The 23,003-nt window shown below is 41.3% G+C and overlaps 1 long non-coding RNA gene across 1 annotated transcript; it reads right to left on the bottom strand.

The window, feature by feature from the left end:
- Positions 1–2,352: 2,352 nt before the first annotated feature.
- LOC143746380 (uncharacterized) lies at positions 2,353–2,783 on the bottom strand. Its single transcript, XR_013206523.1, has 3 exons — positions 2,631–2,783; positions 2,458–2,519; positions 2,353–2,372 (listed from the first exon to the last, which is right to left on the bottom strand). It is a non-coding gene; the product is annotated as an uncharacterized LOC143746380 (long non-coding RNA).
- Positions 2,784–23,003: the final 20,220 nt, after the last annotated feature.

Genomic DNA, 23,003 nt, shown 5'->3' with positions numbered 1-23,003 from the left:
AAGCATCCAGAGACTATAATACATCCAGAACAGTGCTGCCAGGATCCTGATGAGGGTGCGCAAGCATGATCACATCACACCCATCCTAAAATCTCTTCACTGGCTCCCTGTCCCACTCAGAATTGAATATAAGGTCTCCCTCCTCACCCACCAGTGCATTCATGGACATGCCCCCCTTTACCTACAGGAACTCATTCCCCAACAGAGCACCTCACGCACTCACGGGTCCTCACGCACTCTCCGGTCTGCAAACACAAACACCCTTTATGTCCCCAGAACCAAGCTCTGCAGCATGGGTGGTAGGGCCTTTTCATCGGCTGTTCCGAGGCTGTGGAATGCCCTCCCTGATCATCTGAGGGCCCCACAGACTACAGATGTTTTTTTTTTTAAAAACTTTCAACTAAATGTATTTTATAGGTTCTTTTTTTAAATTATATTACTATATGCTCTGTAGTACTTTGAGATTGCTAAAATGTAAAGTGCACTACAAATAACATTTATTATTATTATTATTATTTTTATTATTAAATAATATAATATATAGGCCTATATGATCCAAAGTAACTAGTAACTAACTACTTGAGTAGTTTTTTTCATTGGATACTTTTTACTCTTACTCAAGTAACTATTAAGATTATTACTTTTACTTTGAGTAAATATTTCTATAAGTACTTGAGTACAGTTTTTGGATACTCTACCCACCTCTGGTTATAACTGGCACTACGTGAAAAGAGCTGTAATCGGGCATGTAAAACTCCTGAGTACTCCTGTGTACTCCACAAATAAACGTGTGTGTACGGGAGTTTGCTGTCCCCACTGCGTGAAAAGAGCTGTAATTTGGCATGTAAAACTCCTGAGTACTCCTTTGTACTCCACAAATAAACGGGTGTGTACGGGAGTTCGCTGTCCCGTCACACAATCCCTAATACTCCTGGATATGTACCAATTTTGGGGCACAGAAGGGAGCCACTAAGGGCCATCAGTTACCATTGTGAATAATCCCCCGGTCGGGGTCCATGCAAGGGAATATTAGCATTTCACACCTTTGGGACACAAGGCAGTGGCCTCCTTCAATTGGTCAGAGGTCTTACATAGGATTGGCTGCTCAATGCTTTGTCCCTCCTCTAAACCCCCACACTATTGGTCCAGTTTATGGCCTCATTTGGGTTTATTATTACTCATTATTAATATTTATTATCATTGGTTTTCATGGTTATAATGTCAAGACAATCAGATAGACAAAGTTGAGTTTGTTATTTTTATTATTTGTAAATGACACTGGGCACATGACATATATATATACACACAGTCAAAATTCTATAAATAAAAATACATTAGCACAGAATACACTTTACTATTAGTCATACAATATATAACCCCATATATTATATAAGGCCTGTGTATAATATATAGAAAACAATATAATATACAAATACTTTAGAATATATAAATAGTACAATATATAAACAATACAATTTATAAATAGATAACAATATGTAATTGTATAGAACATATACATGCAGTATATATATATAGAAAACTATATAGAATTATATATAATACAATCTGTAAATAATACTTTATAATATAAATAATACTATATATAAAAAAACAACAGAATATTCAAATTATACTATAGAATAATATTTAGATGGGTAATACTAAAATAATTCACAGGCCAGCTTCTGTGGTCTCCACCGCGACTCGATCTGCACCAACTCGTGCATGATGAGTTCCCAAGTACTTCTGGTCTGCTTCCAGTCTTTTTTGTAGCACCCCACACAGCGCAGACAAAACTGTACTACGGGTTGGAGGCCGAACAACCCACACCGACTTTACATCCAAGATAGCATCCTCCTATTCAGACATGTGGTCAACTGTTGTAGTCTTCCAGATAGCTGCCTCTTCCTATTGTCTGGAGAACGCCAGGCCTGCTGCTCAGCAGCTGCCAAATAGGAGGGAAAAAAGTAATTAAACCACTGAAAATATCCAATTGGTTGGGATGGGAGCCTCTCCCAGGCTGAGTCTTTTACTGAGATTTATATTTCTTTACACTTACTCTTCTTTTTCTTTGTCTCATGCGCACAATGATCCTGCTGTCCTCCATCTTGTCTTTGTTTCATCTTGGGCCATCCTGTAACCCCTTCTAACAGTTTCAAAATACGTCTTGCAGGATGCTAGAGAGAGGAAGATAGTGAGGGGGGAGAATGTGTTTATTTATAACTAACTAATCTATACAGTTAAATAGTTGTAGCCTTGGGACATTCTCTTGTGACTTACCTTTAACAACAGCAGGATCTACGTCCATTACAGCCATGGAGACGCCATTATAAAGATAGCTTGTGACATCGAGGTTGTGGGGGGAGGATAGACTGTGGAGCAGTAATTAAAGAAGGTTGATTAAAGATATAATTTAGAAGAAAGGACTATTATGAAACAATAGTTTTAAAGATATACCTTGTCTGTGGGTCATATTTGTGTATGTTGTTTTCCCCATTGTGCAATCTCCGTACAGCTTCCTGTAAACATCCAACATAGTATGAGGGCTCAATTCAAATACATTAATAAATAAAGCACACGAAGTTAAGCGGACACCGCCAAATGTTTGTGACGGTCAGAAAATAACTTACCGCAACAGAATTATTCCCAGCTCTCTTTAATTTCTTTGAAGCAGGCTCCTCTTTTGCCTCTTTGAGCTCATTGATGTCAGCCTCCATCTTATCCAACCTCTTGTCCATCGTCTCCAGCTTTTCAAATATCCTCTTCAAACTTGCATTTACCATATACACAAGTCTGTTTTTATTCGGACTCGGAGTTTGAATAGCCACATTGTCCCGACTTAAAGGAGTAACATCTCTACTCTGCTCTCCGTAAAATTCCAGCCACATTTAGCGGGCGTATTCATTGTCTGAATTCTCCCGTATACACCCCTTTTGACGCAGTTTTCACCCATGGCGACACTATTACAGTGTAACCATGGTTACACTGTAATAGTGTCGCCATGGGTGAAAACGTGCAGGTTAAGGGTAATATTTTAATAAGAATACTTCCATCAGAAGGGGAGCGAAATCTGATCTATTTATTTTCTGACATGCTTGCAGAGAAAGGCAATCCAAAACAAAGTTACTGGGTTGTCACTTTTTACGTTTTCTGGGTTGGTATGCACCGGGGACCTGATTATAGCACTCAAACACGGAAAAAGTAAAATTTCCTTGATATGTCTCCTTTAAGATGATATATATGCATATGCAATAAGTAATAATTGTGTAAAAGGCTCTTTAAGCTAAATGTTAGCATTAAAAAATGCCAAATGAAATTAAATGAAATAATAAAATGCACTTTGCTAAATATCTATTCTTTTCTAAATATCTATTTGTCACTAGCTCTGCAAAAATATCCTAAAAATGTTTGTCTTAAAGAGAAGGACAACATATTTTAAATAAATAAATATAAACTAACAAATAAAAATAATAATAATAATAATAAAAATATTCTTGCTATGAGACGTGTATAAAACATTGGCAATGAAGGCTGCAGGGCACTCTTCAGTGACAAAAACACATTATCATACCTGTCTGCAGCTTTGCAGCATATATTTCTTTTTTTTTTTCTGAGAAGGACGGCAATCATGTATTTATATTTGCAAACAACAGCAGCAACAACAACAAAGCATTAATGTGCTTTTAAGAATTAAGTCATGTTTTTGATGAGGAGGCTCAGCATAATTGCTCCCTCCAAACTAACATACTCATAAAGCTCCTTAATGCAATTAGCAGGTTAAAAGCATCTGACAGGACAGCCATGATGCTCAGAAATGCAGGCATATCCTGAACGTGAATAGAAATAATCAGCCATTCAACCAACATTTGAATATGTGTACCCAGGGAAAAATAAAGAAATACATCATGTTCGAAAGCGATGTCCTTCAAATAACTGCATCCTCATGACTAAAGATGTTTGATAAGCAAATAGATTGTGTTTATCATACAAAACAAGTATGCTGGCGTGAATGAACTCAAATTCAAATATGTACATCAAATGATAGATGCACAACCTGCATTCAAATTCAATAAATCAAGTTTAATTCTGTGATATGCAAGTGCCATTAAGATTAAGTCACTATAGAAAAAAACAATTTAATTTAGCCCTACTTGACAGTCAGGAAGTGACAAGAAATCTGCAAGTTCTGTCAAACCTCCATCCACATGTAATGAAAATTTTAATTTGCAAATCTACTCCCCTTCATGCACCGTTAAGTGCTTTATATATGAGCCTAATATCTTTGCAAGAATCACTGATGTCACCGAAAACCGACATTTCCTGAATCACAAAGAGCACGGGATATCAAATTAATATCCCCGGAGTGTTAACAAGAATATTAAGAAAATGAATAATAAAAATAAAAAAAACCTAAACAGTTCGAGCTCATCAAGTGAACATTAGGTTATGAAGTGTATTTCTAGTATTTAACAGAAATGATCAGTGTGTCTGCGTGAGGTTCTCTGGTTTTTGCATTTTGATGAGTTCATTTTCATCGACCAGTGATTCATTTATCAAACAATCTATTATGTTCTATTAGTGAATACCTTGGGAAATTAGTTGTTAATTTGGATTCAATTTAGATTCGAATTTAACTTGCATGTCAAACGGCGGTATTCTTCGGCCATGATTCAAACTGGAAGGCAATCTGACTGATAGTGCTACTGGCATTTCCCAAGTCACACCTGGGAATGGTGTGTATTCGCAGCGTGTGATGTTCCAAAAGCCAAACTTCCCCTCAAAGCTTCATCTTAATTTTACATGTTATGTCCCAGTTGTCCATGAAGATATCAATCAGAAGCTCATGCAGTCAGGATGAAATGTTATGAGTGGTAATTGGTGTACTGACCCTGAGATTCACACCAGTAGGTCACACACTTCACATGCTCTGCCCATATGTGTGCTTTATGCAACACTGTACTGTATGCCGTTTAAAAAATACAAATGCTGCAAGGTGAAGAGTGACTTCCCTTTCGAAAGGGAACTCGCACTGCGTCAAACAATGCTAGGGGAACGCCTCAGGCGTTACAGGTGTCTGAAATCACTATGAAATCACGGCAATCACATTGCCCGTGACAGCCCGTGAATCATTAACGTGAATGATTAACGTGCGACCTGCAAGTATATAAGGGCGCCTTGCAAACATGACAAATCATCTTATCGTCTTCAGGGACTGTCTGTTTGAAAACGCTACTCAAAGAAACGGTAAGAGGAAAAAAAATGAAACGTACAGCGAAGGCAGATTGCTTTAAGGAATGTGCCGACCCGTGCCCGAGGTTTCTGACGCCGGGCAACAGGAAAAAAGAGGAAAAAAGAGCCCTTGAGGAAAAAAGAGCCCTCTGTGTGAACTGTGAGCGTTTTTCTCTTAAAACGCTCCGCTCTCGTCTGGCCCTCTTCTCGAGTGAAGGGGGTTCAACGTCTGGTCCTCGTGGTTCAGGTCCCGCTCGTGCCAAGGCAGACCGGCGACTTGCATCATGAGGCTCCCAGATGGAGCTCATCGATCACCTTGAGAGGGCTATAAACCTCTCAGATGATTCGAAGGCTGACGAGGGCGAACTGCAGGTCGATGATGAAGATTTTTCACAGACGGTTGGAGGTTTATAATCAGGTAGATCCTGAACCCCCTCAGTCACCCTGCCCCGTGTATGCAGAGCTGGTGGATGTTGTGGAGCGAACTGCCGGCAGGATGCAGCTGCCATGGCAACGCGCTAGAGGAGAGACCGCTCGCGGTAGGCTTGACGATCGGTTTCTCCCCGGCCATACACCACCAGCTCAGGTGAGCCTTCCATTTCTTCCCGACTTTCATACTGAGGTCGAGAGGGCATGGAAGAACCCATACTCTCCCCGTATCCACCGACATCAGCGGGCTAGTTTCGCTGATGTCGAGGGGATCGAAAAGCATGGGTACGTGCCGATGGCGCCCATTGATCTCGTGTCTGGACGGGCGTCAACATTGAAAGCTCCAACCCTGCCATCCAAACCGCTGAAAACAACGGCCCGTTTGCAGGCAGACCATACACGGCAACAGGTCAGGCCGGTGCTGCACTGCACACCATGGCGGTGCTGCAGGCATACCAGACCGACCTGCTGGGGGATCTCGACCAGGGGGCAGGAATGTCCCCTGAGGTGGTGGCTGAGCTGTGCCGTACCACAGATCTTGCACTCTGGGCTACCAAGCAAACCACTTTCGCGATTGGCCAGTCGATGGCGGTGATGGTGGCCACGGAGAGACATTTGTGTCTTGTTTGGCACCTCCGCGGAGGCGGTGGTGGGAAAGTTCAGGGAGCCGAAGGTGTGCTCAGCAGCGTTTAAGACCTGTATACCGCTGAGATCCGGGTCCACGATCCAGGCAGGCGGGAGGGCCTGGCCCATCACGGTCTGAGGAACGTAGGCAGGGCCAGCGAGCCAGCGTCGCCTCTCATGCGCCCCCTCCTAGGAGGAGCAGGACGCAGAAGAGGCGTGACAGGCCACCCCCCTTCTCTGCATTCTGGGGTGACAAGAGTAATGCAGTGTGGTGCAGAGGATGGTTTATAAAGATCATGGGTAAGGATGGGACGATTACCTATAAACGACGATAAAATGTACTGACGGTTAGAATTATTGTTTAAAATTTAATTATCATTAAAACCGTGTTTGATTATCGCGATTTTAATAACATAAATCCTGTCCAGCCAGCAACAGTTTGACGCAGACAAAGCGCGCAATGTTGGGTTTTTTTTTATTCAAGAAGGAATGACAGAAGGCAGTGACCGTGCTCGGGAGATTTTTCAGCCTTTTAAGAGGACCAAATCTGAGGTGTGGTCATATTTTTGCTTTTACAAAAGTCCTGAGGGAAACTTAATCGAGGATGGTCACCCTGTTTGCAGAACATGCACAAAAAATTTGCTGCGATAGTGGGAAACACCGAGTCATCCTGTGTGACCATCACACACTGTTGTAGCGAACGCAAGTTAACTTTGACCTCAATACCAAAACTACGTCTGGGAAATAATTGGGCACAAAATTTTGTTTTGAGTTGAAATATTTTCTCACTCACTTGACATAAACGTGAAGCTTCCGCGAAGAAAAGTTTGCAGCAAGTGGCTTTGTGCCAAAGACGAACGAACAAGTTCAAACAAGACTATTAAGAGTGACATTTAAGAGATAATAATGTATAGTCATTGTACACTTACCGTAAAACTTCAAATAATAGCAGAGTCCCAAATAGACGCCTGTCTCTTTTACACAACTTGTGTGGCGACAGGTTTGGGTAAATAAAGGCCGATCTCAAATAGAGGCCGGGTCTGTTTTTTAGTTTCGGGTTGTATTTAATCTTCTAAAACCCATCAGATCCACCGCTTTTTGGCGGCCGCCAAAGCACATTTGTGTCCCGCCAAAACCTTTTTTGATCAGTGAGTGATGTAATAGAATGACTGCTGTGCTTGACAAGGCACAAACGAGCAGAGAGAGAGAGAGCCACGGCCGCGTGCGCGCACTCTCACGTCTTCAAACAACACAAGCGCTGTATTGCTCTCTATCCCTCGCGCAAAATCAAAATCAATTGAAACGATAGTAAAAGGTCGGAAGACCGCAGTTTCACGTGGAGTATTTGGAGATTTTTAGAGATTAGAGACTCTAGGAACAACATCTCAATTAACAACATCTCAACACTAAATTATAAAGGCCTGTCTCATATAGACACCTGTCTCAAATACAAGCCGGTGCAGTTCGACGCTTTGGGAAAATAAAAGATTGGGCTATTATTTGAAGTTTTACGGTATTACACAGATTTTTTTTTTTTTTTACCACATAATTACAGGACATATTGAATTGAGATTAATGTTTTAAAACTTATCCGTTTACGTTAAATCCATTTTGTACAGCGGACAAAACTCATCCAGACAAGATGATTACAACAATATTATCAAACTCTGTAAACAATAAATCAACTCTGATTTCATTTCCAAAACAATCAAAAATGGTGACGCAAGATGGCAAGTTGTATTTGAATGAAATGAGAGCGCGCGTCCGTTGTGTGCTGATTAATAATGCGTTGCTATTGACGACGATCATTATAAGGAAGGAAATGCCACAGAATCTTGCTTTAAAAAGTGCATAGAGCTGCTTGTTTTATTTGTTGTTTGTTGATTTTCAAATATAAAACTTGCTGACATGTTTTCAGTGTGAACATCAGTTCTTTTTGAAGACTTTCATCTCGTTTTAATTAAACCGTGATAATATTGATAATCACTATAATTTTGGTCACTATAATCGTGATATGAAATTTTCATACCGTCCCATCCCTAATCATGGGTAGGCCTCCGTGGTACATATATATTTTTATTGAACAGGGTTAGGCCTTCTTTCGCCTCACGAAGAGACTGGGTCTGTCTGCCCTCTCCTGTCATGCAGAACTAGCATTCGGATGTGGGCCGCAAGTATAGGTGTCACTCACCTCGCTGAGCTACTGCTCGAGCATCGGGTTGTAGGTGGTTGGCTCACAAGCCCCACTCCCCTTGGGTGGGCATAGATACAATTTATGTTACCCCTAGAGCCACTGGCAGGCCCACACCCTGGTAAACCTCAGGGTGGGATGGAGATATTCCCCTGTGACACTGGGAAGGTCTGAGTACTTTCTTTCAGTTCTGTATGTCCCTACCTCGCAACGCTATGGCTCGGGTTGAGCGGAAAGTCTAGCCATCCTTTTTTGTTCAAAGTACGCTCCTCTGAAGCCAGAGCATTGCCATGAGCTGACGCCCATGCGTACAGATGGTAGGCCCCTGACTCTGGGACCTCCATTGAGGTATAGTGGCGTATGTTGTACTCCCCTGCTTTAAGGGTTTCTGCTTTATTGCTGAGTACACTGCTTTTGGCAATGTGATTAGGTACCAGGATGCTGTAGGTGCTGTTAAACAGCTTTTTTGCTAACGAAGGCTGCATAGTTAGGTAGTAGTCCTTGACCGGGCAGGCCCCAAGAGGGCTCTTTAGGCCAGCTTACCTCGGTGGTTGGCCTTAGTAGTTCAGGCAGTAGACTCACTGATGGGTAGAAGGCCTTAACAGGCCTCCTTGGAGGTGGGTCCCAACATTGTGGGACATACATTATGGCCGCAACCAGGTAGCTAGCCTTATTAGGCATCCTGTGGGCGGGCCCAATAGTTATATTGGTGTAGTATGGTTCCCAACAGTGTATGTTGTAGCAGAATAGACTTGCTATCAGCCAGTAGGCCCGACCAGGCCTCCCTGATAGGCGAGTCCCCAGCAGCTGTTGGCCTTACCAGGCCACCATGAAGCTCAGTCCCCGACCTCTGGTCCGTGGTAGTTAGTCTCCTTCATAAGAAGACATTCAGGAGGCTGGCTTAAATAAGCCGCTCCGAGACTGGGCCCCAGGACTAGCTGGCCTTAGCAGGCTGCCCTGGGACTGTCACCCGATTCAGGGCTCATAGCATCCAGTTGTTTAGATTGCTATCAGGTAGTAGGCCTCTTCAGGCCTCCCTGAAGCTGGGCTCCCACATATTGTGGTTGTCATGTGGTAGGCCTCACCAGGCCTCCCCGAAGTTGAATTCCCACATATGGTGGCTATCAGGTAGTAGGCCTCACCAGGCCTCCCTGAAGGCAAAGCCCTAAGGAAAGGCAACTGGACAGCTAGCCTGACTTGCTACCGGGTAGTAGGCCTCACCAGGCCTCCCTATAGGCGAGTTTCCACATTTGGACGATATCAGGTAGTAGGCCTCTCTAGGCCTCCCTGAAGGTGAGCTCCCACATTTTGTGGTTGTCAGGTAGTAGGCACTATGCTGAGTCATACTCTCCGGGATATCCCGTCTCTGAGATCCGGGCCGAGTGGTTCACTGCCAGCTTCGCAATCTCTCGGGTTGGATGCCTTACCTAGGGCAAGTGTCCAGAGGCTCTGTCTTCGGGCAGACAGGAAGTGGCCAGACTGAAATGTCTATGTAACGGACACCAGGGCAGGCCGTCCTGGTGGCATTTCAGGTGGTACTTGAATTTGCTGGTTCTGACAGTTGTCACTGCCTGTTGGCATGCACTCCCCTTAGCATGGCGGTGTGGGTATATCGTTCCCCTAGCGTCATTCGGCACAGTGCGAGTTCCCTTTCAAAAGGGAACATCTCAGGTTACGACTGTAACCTATGTTCCTTGAGAACAGGGAACGAGACACTGCGTCTCCTTGCCCTTGCCTCGGGGCGTGCCTACCAAACAGTCCCTTCAGACGATAAGGCGATTTGTCATGTTTGCAAGGCGCCCTTATATACTTGCAGGTCGCACGTTAATCATTCACGTTAATGATTCACGGGCTGTCGCCGGTCAATGTGATTGCCTTGATTTGATAGTGATTTCAGACACCTATCACGTTTGAGGCGTTCCCCTAGCGTCGTTCGACGCAGTGTCTTGTTCCCTGTTCTCAGGGAAAATAGGTTACAGTTGTAATCTGAGACGTTTTTTTTATTTAAAATAAATTCTACTATCTCAGAGTTTAAGATATGTTTGTCTAAACTATTGTAGATGAAATACATAAATAAAATATGACACTGAAGTACCCACAGCCGACAAAAAAATAAAAAGGCAAAAATGCCCTGAGCAGACAAACTGAAATGAAATAAAATAATAAATAAAAAAGAATCCTGTAGTATATCATAAAATAAAATAAAATAATAATAATAAAAAAAAATGGATAAAATAAAAAGGCAAAAATTCCATAAAAATTCCCAAAGCAGTGAAACTGAAATTAAATAAAATAATAAATAAAAAAGAATCCTGTAGTATGTCACCAAATCTTGAAACAGTGCTGCTTCGGTTTGAGTACAGTTTCCAAAAATATATATATAAAAAAAACATGCTGGTTAGTATACAAAAAAATCTTTCTAATGTAATACACAGGTTCAATGCAATCCAGTTTCTCTTTTGATCTTGATGGGAAATGGTTTTCTTCACAGAAAATTAATCTTGTTTCAGAATAACCAAGCGTACTATGTAAACAAAGGTGTGCATTTTGAAAAGAACTAAATTATCCCTCATACGTCTTTGGATTTGATTTCCAATGAAACTCCCTGTCATGGTACACAAAAGTACGGTGGGAGTGAAGCAATTTACAATGTGTGGAACTAATATCAGAGAAAAAAAAAAAGAGATGAAATGAATCGCTAGTAAAATGACGAATACTTTCCTGATGATGAGAAATAATTCACGTTAATGAGATATGCCAGATCAGGAAGAAAAAAGAAAAACATCACATTAGGCTGTGAGAATTCCACTAAGAGATCGCTAGCCCCAGTTGCATGTCTGTTTGATAGTACTCATTTTTATTCCATGTCTGTTATGTTTCTGCTAATTACAGGCATCAAAAATACATACTAATAGCAGTATAGTGCAATGAAAGAGTTTTTAATTATTCATACTTAAGACTGGGGGATGGTTTGACTCCTAGACCCCTTGATCTTAAACTTGTAATGCCGTTCAAACCAATTAATTTTACCAACACAGGAAACATTAACCAACATTTCTCTGGTTTTTAAAAGTGTTCACACACTCATGACCGCAGTAAATTAAGCCTCATGTAATAGCATGGTTCCTAGTTTAATATCAATTAAGGATTTAAATTAGTCTGGTTTTACATCAATATCTGGTGGAAGCTTTCTATTAGCATTTATCTCAAAGGCTAACACATTCTCACTCCCAACTCGCCAGATATTGATGCTTTGGTGACCCCTCTGTGTCACTTTTTAATGGACAGGGTACACCATTTTTCAACATGCAGGGTATTCCATTGCTTTCAATAAAACACATTTGTCATTAATACACGGACACTATGGAAATGGGAATTTTATCACCATGATGAAATATATTGGTGTATAATTTTATAATTTTGCTATTATGATTTTTATTTCAATCCACCAGCATAATTGTATTCACATTTTTTTAATTTATTTTTTTATCTACACTATCTTTTATTTACTATTCATACATGTTTGAGCATGCAAACCTAAACATACCCATTTGTATATTATGCAATATAAAACACGTGATATAACAGGCAGATATGACTACAGTCACAATGTATTCAAAGAGTAGAAATATTCCAAGTGTTCCGAGGGCAAACGATTGTTTTGTGTGAGGAACAGACTCAAAAGTGATCACCGCCATTAAGCTCATAAAGATCCTGACACATTCAAAAATTGTCGCCAGAAGAAGCATTATGTCAGCTTTGATTGTGAAATGGCCAGTGTTGTGCCTGAACGAGTTCATTGAACGATAGTTCATGAACTCGTTCATATTTTGGGTGAACGTGAAATGAACGTACTGTATTACTGCCTGGTGAACGTTACTGTGAACGCGTTCATTCTGGAGTCTGTGAAGACACACTCTCTCAGTTTACCTTCGTTCAATCGGGTGCCAGATTTCTAGAGTCTTCCAGGCGAAAACCCGGCTAAAACCCACCGTAAACAGGCTTAATATGTACCGGAAAAAACACAATCTGCCAACACCAGCCACCAGTGTCGCACCGCCGCATGCGTCATCAAAACAAAAATCAGCATGGAGGCAACGGCAGCAGGGCGACGAAGCAACAAGGAGGGGTCGTATGATAATATAAAAGAGAAGGTCGGCGAGGATGGAACAAATATTACATTTCTGTGCAAACTTTGCCCGCCGGCTTTCAAAAATAAAATACGCACTTCAGTCACATCCACACAAAGCTATAACGGCACATTGAACTGAAGCACCCGACTAACGTTAGCCTTTCAAGGTATGCGCAAGCAATTAAAACATCTAAAGACAGGTAACTTGTTTGTTGAACCTGCCTGGTATATTTTTCCAGGATTCCAGTAAAAAAAAAAATGCACCCTTACTACTGTCCTGTTTTTCTTTTACCAATTCCTCATTTAAAAAGACCATTCAAGCAGCACGTTTTTCTTCATGTTTTTGAGAATATACTGTAGTAATAGGGGTGGAAGCTGCAGCTGCTACTAGTGTGGACTGAATGGAAAGCAACAAAGCGTTAAAGCAATAATGGGGAAATTCTGTCCTACTCTCCTCAATGTTAATGTAGAACCTGATTGAATAAGGATTCACAATTTGATATGAAGATGAAATCTGACACATAGTTCAGTGTTAAAACTGATAAAATAATTGCTGTCTGTAGTTCTGTATGGGCTGTGTCAATCATTTTGAAAAATAATAGCTCGCAGCAACATATGGAAAAAAATAACTATGAAATAGTTCATTTTTGGAAGTATAAACTATGAACTGAACTAGTTCATTTTAAAATGTGTGAACTGAACTTTGAACTAGTTCATGTATAAAGTGAACTTTCCCAACACTGGAAATGGCATTGGCTCTCATATGTCTCGTGACTAATTGCTAAAGTTTATATCGCTTGTTATATGAAGGTACGTATGCTACAGAAACAGTCAGTGTTCTGAGATGGCGCTTATGCCATTTGGCTTGTCCAGCCTAAAAAAATTTTTTTTTGTAATGATTTGAGCGTTTAGAAACAAAATTTATAAGGCAGTTATCATATTTCATTGTTGATTACAAATGTAGCCGTGAGCTTGGTGAACAGTTTTAGAGAATTTGATGTTTCCCCATTCAAAGAGATAGGAGCTCTACTTGCATGACTTAAAGAGCAGCCTCAGAGGTGTTTTAAAGATGGCCGCCGAGTGAAATGACTTGCCTAAAAAGGAATTTGCTAATACACACAATTGTACCTCTATATTTATCATTACAACTTAACAACCTGAAACAAAAGCTTTTGCTTTGTTGTTTTTTTTTGCACAATGATAAATTGCTCTCTTTGTGTTATTCCCGCTCATTTGCTAGGTCCGCTTAATACACTTGATTTGGCTCAGGTTTTACATCTGATGCCCTTCCTGACACACACACACCACACACACACACCCCTAACCTGCATGTCTGTGGGGGAAATCGGAGCATCCTGAGGAACCCATGCTGACACAGGGAGAACATGCAAACTCCACACTGAAAGGTCTCCTGGCTATACCCACCGAGCCACCATGCCACCATGCCACCCCTGCACAATGATAAATTTAATTTTAAGTAATTAACTCAAAAATCATCAGGTGTATAGCGAGAGAGCGATTCGCGAAAACACTCATGAAAAGAATATCCTTTTTATTTGCTTCGTGAGACCCAAATAACTTTTGTGTAGCCTAATGAATTCATCAATCGCATGGAGAAAAAGTGTCTGGAGTGTGGTCACCCACCAGCAGAAACATACATTTGCCTGTGAATTGTACATAATACAGATGATTATGTGATATAACAGATGTTTGGCCTTATGTGCCCTTGAGAAACATGCCAACTCCATATGAGTTTATTATGTGCTGCAACAGATACAATTCTATAGACACACTATAAAAGCATTACACCAACAGAGCTCCAATAACTCAAGTGATTCAACAAATATTGATTCCCCCACATGACTGGCTATAACACGAATCAATGTTCTGCTTTATAATTATGCACAAGAGGCAGAAAATATCATTACGAACTCAACAATACACAGCATAAATATGACAGTATTGCGATTGTGTGAGGTAACTAATACCAAGACTGTTTCATACCACACGGCTAATTAAAGGAATGGGCTTCAATAGCAGTATGCTCTATCGACCAAATTTGTATCCATGTACATTAGTACAGAAAATAATTTCGACTCTTCCCTCAGTTTTAAACAGTATACAAAGGCCATGCAGGGAGTAAACATTTAAATAAATACTGTTATAAAAGTACAGCCACAATACTTAAACTGTATCCTGTACCAGTTTTCCACTTCTACTCCTGGTTTCAAAGCTTAGTCTAGTCCTATAATAAAATGCATGTTTGAGCTGCTTTAACTGACTTGCACTGATATATCTTAAAATATGTCAGTGCATTGTTTTGTCTCGAGATGCATACCAGTAATGTTTTTTTTTTTTTCTAAGGCATGCTTATAAAAGCTACTTAAATGCTGTCTGTGAAACAGGGCCCTAAACTAGTAAGTGCTAAGGCTGGGGGAATTGTTATTTGGAAGTATTGCAATATTTTACATCACAACACTGTATCCATATTCTCACACCAAAAAAACAATTTTAGCGTATTTTTTTAATATTAAAGGGACAGCTCACTCAAAAATAAAAATTCTGTCTTTTTCTCACCCTCAAGTTGTTTCAAAACCATATGAATTTCTTTCTTCTGCTGAACACAAAATAATTTATTTTGAAGAATGTCAGTAACCAACCAGTTGATGGGCCCCATTGACTTCCATAGTAATTCTTTTTTCCATACTACGGAAGTCAATGACAGAATTTTAATTTTTGGGTGAACTATGCCTTTAATATTTTGAGGGAAATGTAATTCTCTCACAGAGGAGATATGTGAGCTGAGTAAAGGTATTGTATCAATCAAATCAATGCAAAATTCTTGTTTTATTATTATTATTAGTAGTAGTAGTATCTATGTATTAAATGGTATTATGTTTTCATATTGTTATTTATTGTTTAGTCCTTTTTATGTCACTGCAGCACAAATAATGTCCTTTTCTAACAAATCAAGTTGAAAGTCTTTCTATCTGACCCACAATCCTAAATCAGGCTGATTTAAGAATAGGCAATAATTGAACTTTTCTTGCAAGTGACTTGCCTGGTTAAATAAAGGTTAACTGACACAAATGCTAATTTGGTGTTCAAGAAACATCTCTTATTACCAATGAAGAAAAAAAAAAAAAACGTTGTGCTTATTATTTTTGTGGAAACCATGATACATGTTTTTTTTCAAGATTGTATGATAAATAGAAAGTTCAAAAGAACAGTATTTATTTGAAATAGTACAGACATTTATAATGTTACAGAAGACAGTTTTAAAAATGTGTCTGCTGAATAAAATATTAATTTCTTCAACCTTTGAATGGTAGTGCACTGTACCAAGGTTAGTTGTTATGGGAAGAAGGAGGCGGGAACAGGCAAACATTCAAAGACTTTAATAAACGTAAAATAAACAAATACAAAATGAAGGTAAAGACAGCAGCCCCTCACTGACGACTGCTGTCACATATAACAAAACAACATAAATCCAGGGGCTGGTTGCATAAACATAGCCATTATGTTAAGACAGTGTGTTAAGTTCTAGTATGACCCACTAGCAGTTAGTAAGGGGCAGTCAGTCTTAGTTTTAGGTATCAAATACGTTAAAGGCATATGTTAAAAAACGTACCCGGTTACTAACGTAACCTCGGCTCTCTCTTGAGAGGGAACGAGTACTGCGTAATATCATACGCTACGAGAGTATCTCTCGTACTGCGTAATATCTTACGCTGTGGGGAACACAGAATAACACGCTGTGCGTACTGGGATCCAACACCAAAGTCCCAAGGGCAGAAGCCCGGGGCTCATATAGTGCATAGTCACCATAGACTCACAGAGAGTCAAGGAAGAGAGGCTAGAAGCGTCATTCCCTATAAATTGCATCCCACGGGATCTAATCATATTAATAGTGCACCACGCAGCCAGGGTGAAATCTTTCAGCCTGAACTGTGTGGCAGTACGGGTTTTTAATACCCATGGAGCTGTTCTATCGATCAGTGAGCGATGCACAAGCAAAACTCAGCATTCTGAGCCGGCGCAGTGGGAACAGAAGCTTGGCCTGTAAGGCGGGAACCTCTAGGTTATAAAACTTTATAAATGTAGACGGCAAGGCCCAGAGCTGCTCAGTCTGTCTGAAAACAGACGAGCGGGACACATAAGCTCTTAGTGCCCTGACGGGGCAAAGGAGACTCGCGTCCTTCTCCTCATTGTGAACCGGAAGGGCGGACAGGGAAATAACCTGGGCCTTGAACGGTGTGTTGAGGGATTTAAGTGCCTTGGTTTGAGTATGACTTTTGAGTCTTTTAGGCCCAAACTCCATACACAACGCGCTTACCGAAAGCACTTGTAAGTCCCCCATCCGCTTCACTGAAGCGAGAGCCATAAGAAACACCGTTTTGAAAGACAGATGTTTCATGTCTGACAAATGGATTGGCTCGAATGGGGCACCTTTCATGGCTTCCAAAACCGTAGAAAGGTCCCACACAGGGACTGAAGGGTGTCTGGGAGGGTTCAGCCTCCGAGCTCCCCTGAGGAATCGCACGACCAGGTCGCTTTTCCCCAGTGACTGGCCAGACGTCTGTTTTGTAAACGCCGCTATGGCCGCCACATATACTTTGAGCGTGGATGGGGTTCTGCCCTTATCCAGCAGCTCTTGAAGGAAGGAGAGTACTTCTGTAACCCCGCAGTCTACGGGTGAAAAGCCCTGAGCTTGACACCAGGCAGAGAACACAGACCATTTCGAGGAATAGAGCCGTCTAGTAGACGGGGCCCTAGCCTGCGTGATCGTGTTTAACACTCCCTCCGGGAGGTTAGCGGGTACCCGTTGATGGCCCATGCATGTAGGGACCATAGATCCGGGCAAGGATGCCAAACCGAGCCCTTTGCCTGAGAGAGGAGGTCTTTCCTCAACGGTATAGGCCACGGGGCAGTGCTGGTCAGCTGCATCAGGACTGGGAACCAAGTCTGGTTTGTCCAGAGCGGAGCCACGAGCAGCACTGGGCATCTGTTTTCCCTGATTCGTTCCAACAGGAGGCAGGAGCGGAGACGGGGGGGAAAGCATAGAGGGGGCAGCGGGGGCAGACGTGGGCCAGCGCATCCCTGCTCTTGGAGAAAAAGTTCGGACAGTGAGCGTTTTGTTGGGTCGCGAACATGTCCACCTGCGCTCTGCCGAATGTCTCCCACAGCAGTCAGATCGCTTGCGGGTGCAGTGACCATTCTCCTGCTGGAACATTGTTTCTGGACAGTCTGTCTGGTCCCAGATTCAGGTGACCAGGCACATGCGCTGCTTTCAGTGAAAGCAGGTTGTGCTGAGCCCAGACCAGGAGGCGTTCCGTCAGCCTGTAAAGGTTTCGGGACCTGATGCCGCCCTGGTGATTTATGTATGCCACCACTGACATGTTGTCCGACCGGGCCAAGACGTGGTGACCTTTTTTCTGGGGACAGAAGTGCCGTAGCGAGTTGTCGACTGCCATCATTTCCAGACAGTTTATGTGTAGAAGCTTTTCCCGTTCTGACCACTGGCCAAAGAACGGTCTGCCCTCGAGCAGCGGTCCCCATCCCGAGGTGGAGGCGTCCGTGGACACCACCTTCACACTCGAGGAAGTCCCCAGACTCACACCTGACTGATACCAGTTGGTTACTTAACCTGTTAACCGTTTCCAGAGCGTCGGCGCACTGAAGCGGTTTTTTTTTATTTAGTTCAAATTTACTATCAGATTTAATGTTATACCTTGACAAACTATACATCATTAAAAAGATATAATACTCAAGATTCAGTATTTGACCACTATTGTATTCTGAGAAACTTATAGTGACAGTTATGTCTTAATTTGTGTCAGGAGTTATGAAATGGAAAAATGAGTCGATACCTTTAATATGAATTATGAGCGTCAGCTGGTCCATTCATAAAAAACACTCCGTGCTGTCGTCATGACGGCGATTCACAAAACAAAGTCCCTCAGGGCTTTAGCTCAAAAATGTGCAGACTTGGAGAAATATTGATATATTCTCATAGATTCACATCATATTTCTATAGACATGAATACTATTTGTTGAATTTATACCCAAATGCGTCGATGTAATCATTATGATCGCTTCTTACTGAGATGTGCTGTGTTTTCAATTCATACCAATAGCCTGAGGGCGCTATATGCACAATAACAGTCCATATATGGATCACGAAGAAGACCCATAGTCATGTGACATTCCAGGACGTCACTGATACAGAAAGTAGCTGACAGAGATCGCTGTAACATGCAGATAAAGATGTTTTGAAGCCAATAAACATGATTGCAATGATATTTGAGTTACCTGTGTTCTTCAAGCCATGCCAGGTATTTCATAATAATAGATTATATTTATAATGCAATGCTAATCGATATAGATTTCATCATCGTGCAGAAGACTATAAATAATAAATTTTCTGTCGGATTTTTTTTTATCTGAAGCCAAATTAGAGCACAGAAGATTATTTAAAACACTCGACTTGCGTTATAAAGTAAGTTTGGAGCACAAACATGGTTTTAATCTCATAAATGGTCGTGTATTGATGGTGTGCTAAGCTAACATGCTAGCTAGCCCAGGTGCACCTGCCACCAGCAGTTATTGTTTTATGATTTTTTTCTAAATAGGAATGCTTACTGAAATGTTTCAGTGCATTTGATACCAGTTTCAAATATTTAGTGAGAACTTTGATAAAAGAAATTAGGGTTTGAAATCCTATGAATAGCCTGTGAATAGCCAGTCGTTAGTAGCTATAATGCAGACAAAAGAAATGCATATTTAGAGCCATAACCAGTCTGGAGAGGTGTAAATGTGTGCAGGGAGAGACTCACACTGAATGGGGCTCGTTTGCACCACAAAACAATATAGACAATAGACTGATTAGATGACTCAGAAGATGACTAAACATCAGTTTGCATTTTAGAGTCTAATCAAAATAAAGTAATTTGACATGATCTTGAAAAACATTTAACTAAATACAGAGTTTTAGACTTATCATTTTCAGATTTTAAATATAAAATGGTCACACATATGGCTTTAGCTGCAGTGCATTTCTAGATTGCTCCAGGGCCAACTTCAATTATATTTTTATGAAGATGTTTCATAAAAGTAAATTTCTAATAACTTTACAAAACTTTGAAGCTATTTAAACATTTTTTTTTCATTATGACAATAATTAATTCTACATTTACAATAAACTACTAGGTGTCAGCTTTCAAATGAGATCATACTTGTGCTTTTAGTGCAAAGGGTTCATGAACTGTATCTGTTTAAGTTTGGGTATGCCATTTCTGGGGATTTTTCAAAAGTGGCCTTGAAGGTTAACAGGTTAACAAGGATCCAGAGCTGAGACGCATTTTAGACCGACCTTGTGGCGAAACAGACCAGAGGTCCATGCCCGGGGTGGAACTCGCGCTCTAAGCCACAACTGCAGTGGGCGCATGCGAAGCAGACCCAGCTGGAGTACCGAAGATGCTGAGGCCATGAGGCCCAGCATTTTCTGAAACCTTTTGAGCGGGACTATAGAGCCGCGGCGGAAAGATTTTGCGGCGCGCTGAATGTCCAGTCCGCGCTTCGGCGACAGACGTGCTGTCATGGACAGCGAGTCCAGCACTGTTCCCAGAAAATACATTTTCTGACTGGGATACAGCAAACTCTTCGTCCAATTGACTATGAGACCCAGATTCTCGAGATGCTCGAGTAATGTTTTCCTGTGTTCTATGAGCTCTGAGTGTGATCGAGCTAGAATCAGCCAGTTCAAAAATGAAATCCGAGTTCAAAACTCGCATGCCCCGAAGTCTCAGGGGTGCGAGAGCCACGTCCATGCACTTCGTAAATGTACGGGGTTCCAGGGACAGGCCGAACGGTAGGACTGTGTATTGATATGCCTGGCCCTCGAAGGCGAATCTCAAGAATCGCCTGTGATGTGACGCTATTTCTATTCGGAAATAGGCGTCTTTCAGATCTATTGACAATGCTTTCCGGTTCCGGTTGGAAGGGTACGCTGGCGCGTTTTGGCTGCCGCTCCTTTTATCCGTTTGTTTGTTTTTATTATTTTTATTATTATTATTGATGAGCATTCATTAAGAGTTTTGGAGTATGCGAAGAATGCCTATTTTATCGTGAGGAGGAATTACGCTTCACCCGTAGGATTACTGCTTCTATGATGTGGAATTAGGTTTCACTCTTTGGATTACTGCTTTTATCACCGACTGTTGTTCACTGGAATCGCCTCTTCTGCTGTCCCTCCCAGGATTTGCACCACTGTGAAGTCCCGGTTGGCGTGGACTTCTCCAACATGGCCCTAAGGTACACTGTTCGCCATCTGTCGAACCTTAAGGGTAACTTTTATCTGGCGAATGACACATACACTCTCTGCAGTCATGCTGGAATACTACGACCGATGCGTTATATTCATCGCTCTTCAAGACGCAGCTTTTCCTTCTCACCTGTTACATCCACTGTTGCATCCTCCGTTGCTTGTCCTGCATTTCTGCGCAAATCTCAAACGCTATTGGGCAGGCCTAGGGGGGTCAATTCCAACAACTTGTCGTTTCCCAAGCGCGAGGTTGCTTCTCTGGTTTCAACAGCTCCCCGTCTGGTAAACTCAGCGCTTTTCAATACACGATCTGTCAAAAACAAGGCTATGATACTATCTGACATTATTACAGAATGTAAACTGGATCTTGTGTGTTTAACGGAAACCTGGCACAAAGAGTCAGATGATGTGCTCTTTAATGAATTTACTCCTGCTGGGTATGGCTTATTTGATCTCCCGTGTTCCTTTGGAAGAGGTGGGGGCATTATTGTGCTATATAATAACCATCTCAGCTTGAGTCATGTGGTTGTTCCACAGTTTAACTCATTCGAATGTCTTGTTTTGAGTGTACCTGCCCACATTTCCACTGCCATAGCTACAGTCTACAGGCCTCCTAAGAAAAATAAAGACTTTCTATCTGAATTTGCAGATATGTTGTCCTTGCTATGCCTCAAATTTGAGAGAACTTTCATTTTGGGGCACTTTAACATCCATATGGACAAAAAAGATTCCATAACAACAAAAGAGTTTTTATCTTTATTGGAGTGCTTCGATTTGAACCAGCTCGTGGACTGTCCTACACATAATAAAGGCCAAACTCTTGATTTGGTGATTTTAAACGGCTCATTTGTGTCACAGTTGTACACCTCAGACTTGGGGCTGTCTGATCATCTGTCTATCTTTTTTAATATGGAACTGCCTGATATAAACACTACCTCTTCTCACATTATTAACTATCCCAAATGGAGATTGATTGAACCCTCTGATTTCTCAGAATTTATTGGTTCTTCCTTGAGCGAATTTTCTTCATCTGATGCTCTGGAGGACAAAGTTCTCATGTTAAATTGTGTTCTCTCGTCTGGCCTGGACTTATTTGTGCCTTTGAAATCACGTCTGGTTTCCTTTGGTCGACCCTCTCCTTGGTACAATGAAAACCTGCGTGCTACGAAGACAGCCTGTCGTACAATGGAGCGTAGGTGGCGTATGTCTGGCTTGACTGTCTTTCACCAGGCTTGGAAAGATCACTCACTTGAATATAAGACACAAATTGCATCGACCAGGTCTGCTTATTTTGCACAAATAATTGATAACAATCAGAACCACCCAAGACAATTGTTTTATTCTATTAACAAACTTCTTAAATGTAACAGTTATTCAACTGCTCCAGACTCACCTCTGTAATAGGTTTCTTGATTTTTTAGCTCAAAGATTGATAACCTCCGTAAATGTATAATTTCTACTCTTCCATCATCTTTTTCTCACACAATCACTCCTAAATTTTCTGGTACCCCTCTATCAAATATTTCCATATTGGATCTTCATTCTCTTTGTAATGAGGTTTCAAAAATGAAAGCTGCCACTTCCATAGTTGATCCTGTAACAACTGGTCTGTTCCAATCATGTTTTACTATTTTATGTCCTATTGTGCTGAATATTATAAATGATTATCTGTGCACTGGTGTGGTGCCAGCAACATTTAAAACTGCTGCTTTGACTCTTGTACCAAAAAAAAAAGACACAAACGTTGACAATCTAAATAATTTCCGTCCCATTTCCAATCTTCCCCTTCTTGCCAAAATTTTAGAGAGAATTTTTGCTATTCAATTGAATTCCCATCTAGCTGCAAGTAATCTCTATGAGCCCCTTCAATCAGGATTCCGAAAACTACAAAGCACTGAGACAGCATTAGTTAAGGTTACTAATGACTTGTTAATCGCTTCTGATTCCGGCAGTCTCTCTATTTTTATTCTTCTTGGTCTTAGTGCCGCTTTCGACACTGTTGATCATAATATTTTACTTGCTCGGTTAGAATCTGTTTTGGTGTTTCTGATACTGCACTAAGCTGGTTTAAGTCC

The sequence above is a fragment of the Siphateles boraxobius genome, unplaced genomic scaffold, assembly GCF_051911475.1.
Source record: "Siphateles boraxobius isolate OS27281-9 unplaced genomic scaffold, OSU_SipBor_1 22, whole genome shotgun sequence".
In the NCBI taxonomy this organism is placed as follows: domain Eukaryota; kingdom Metazoa; phylum Chordata; class Actinopteri; order Cypriniformes; family Leuciscidae; genus Siphateles; species Siphateles boraxobius.
This window is presented reverse-complemented; position numbering and strand designations above follow the sequence as displayed.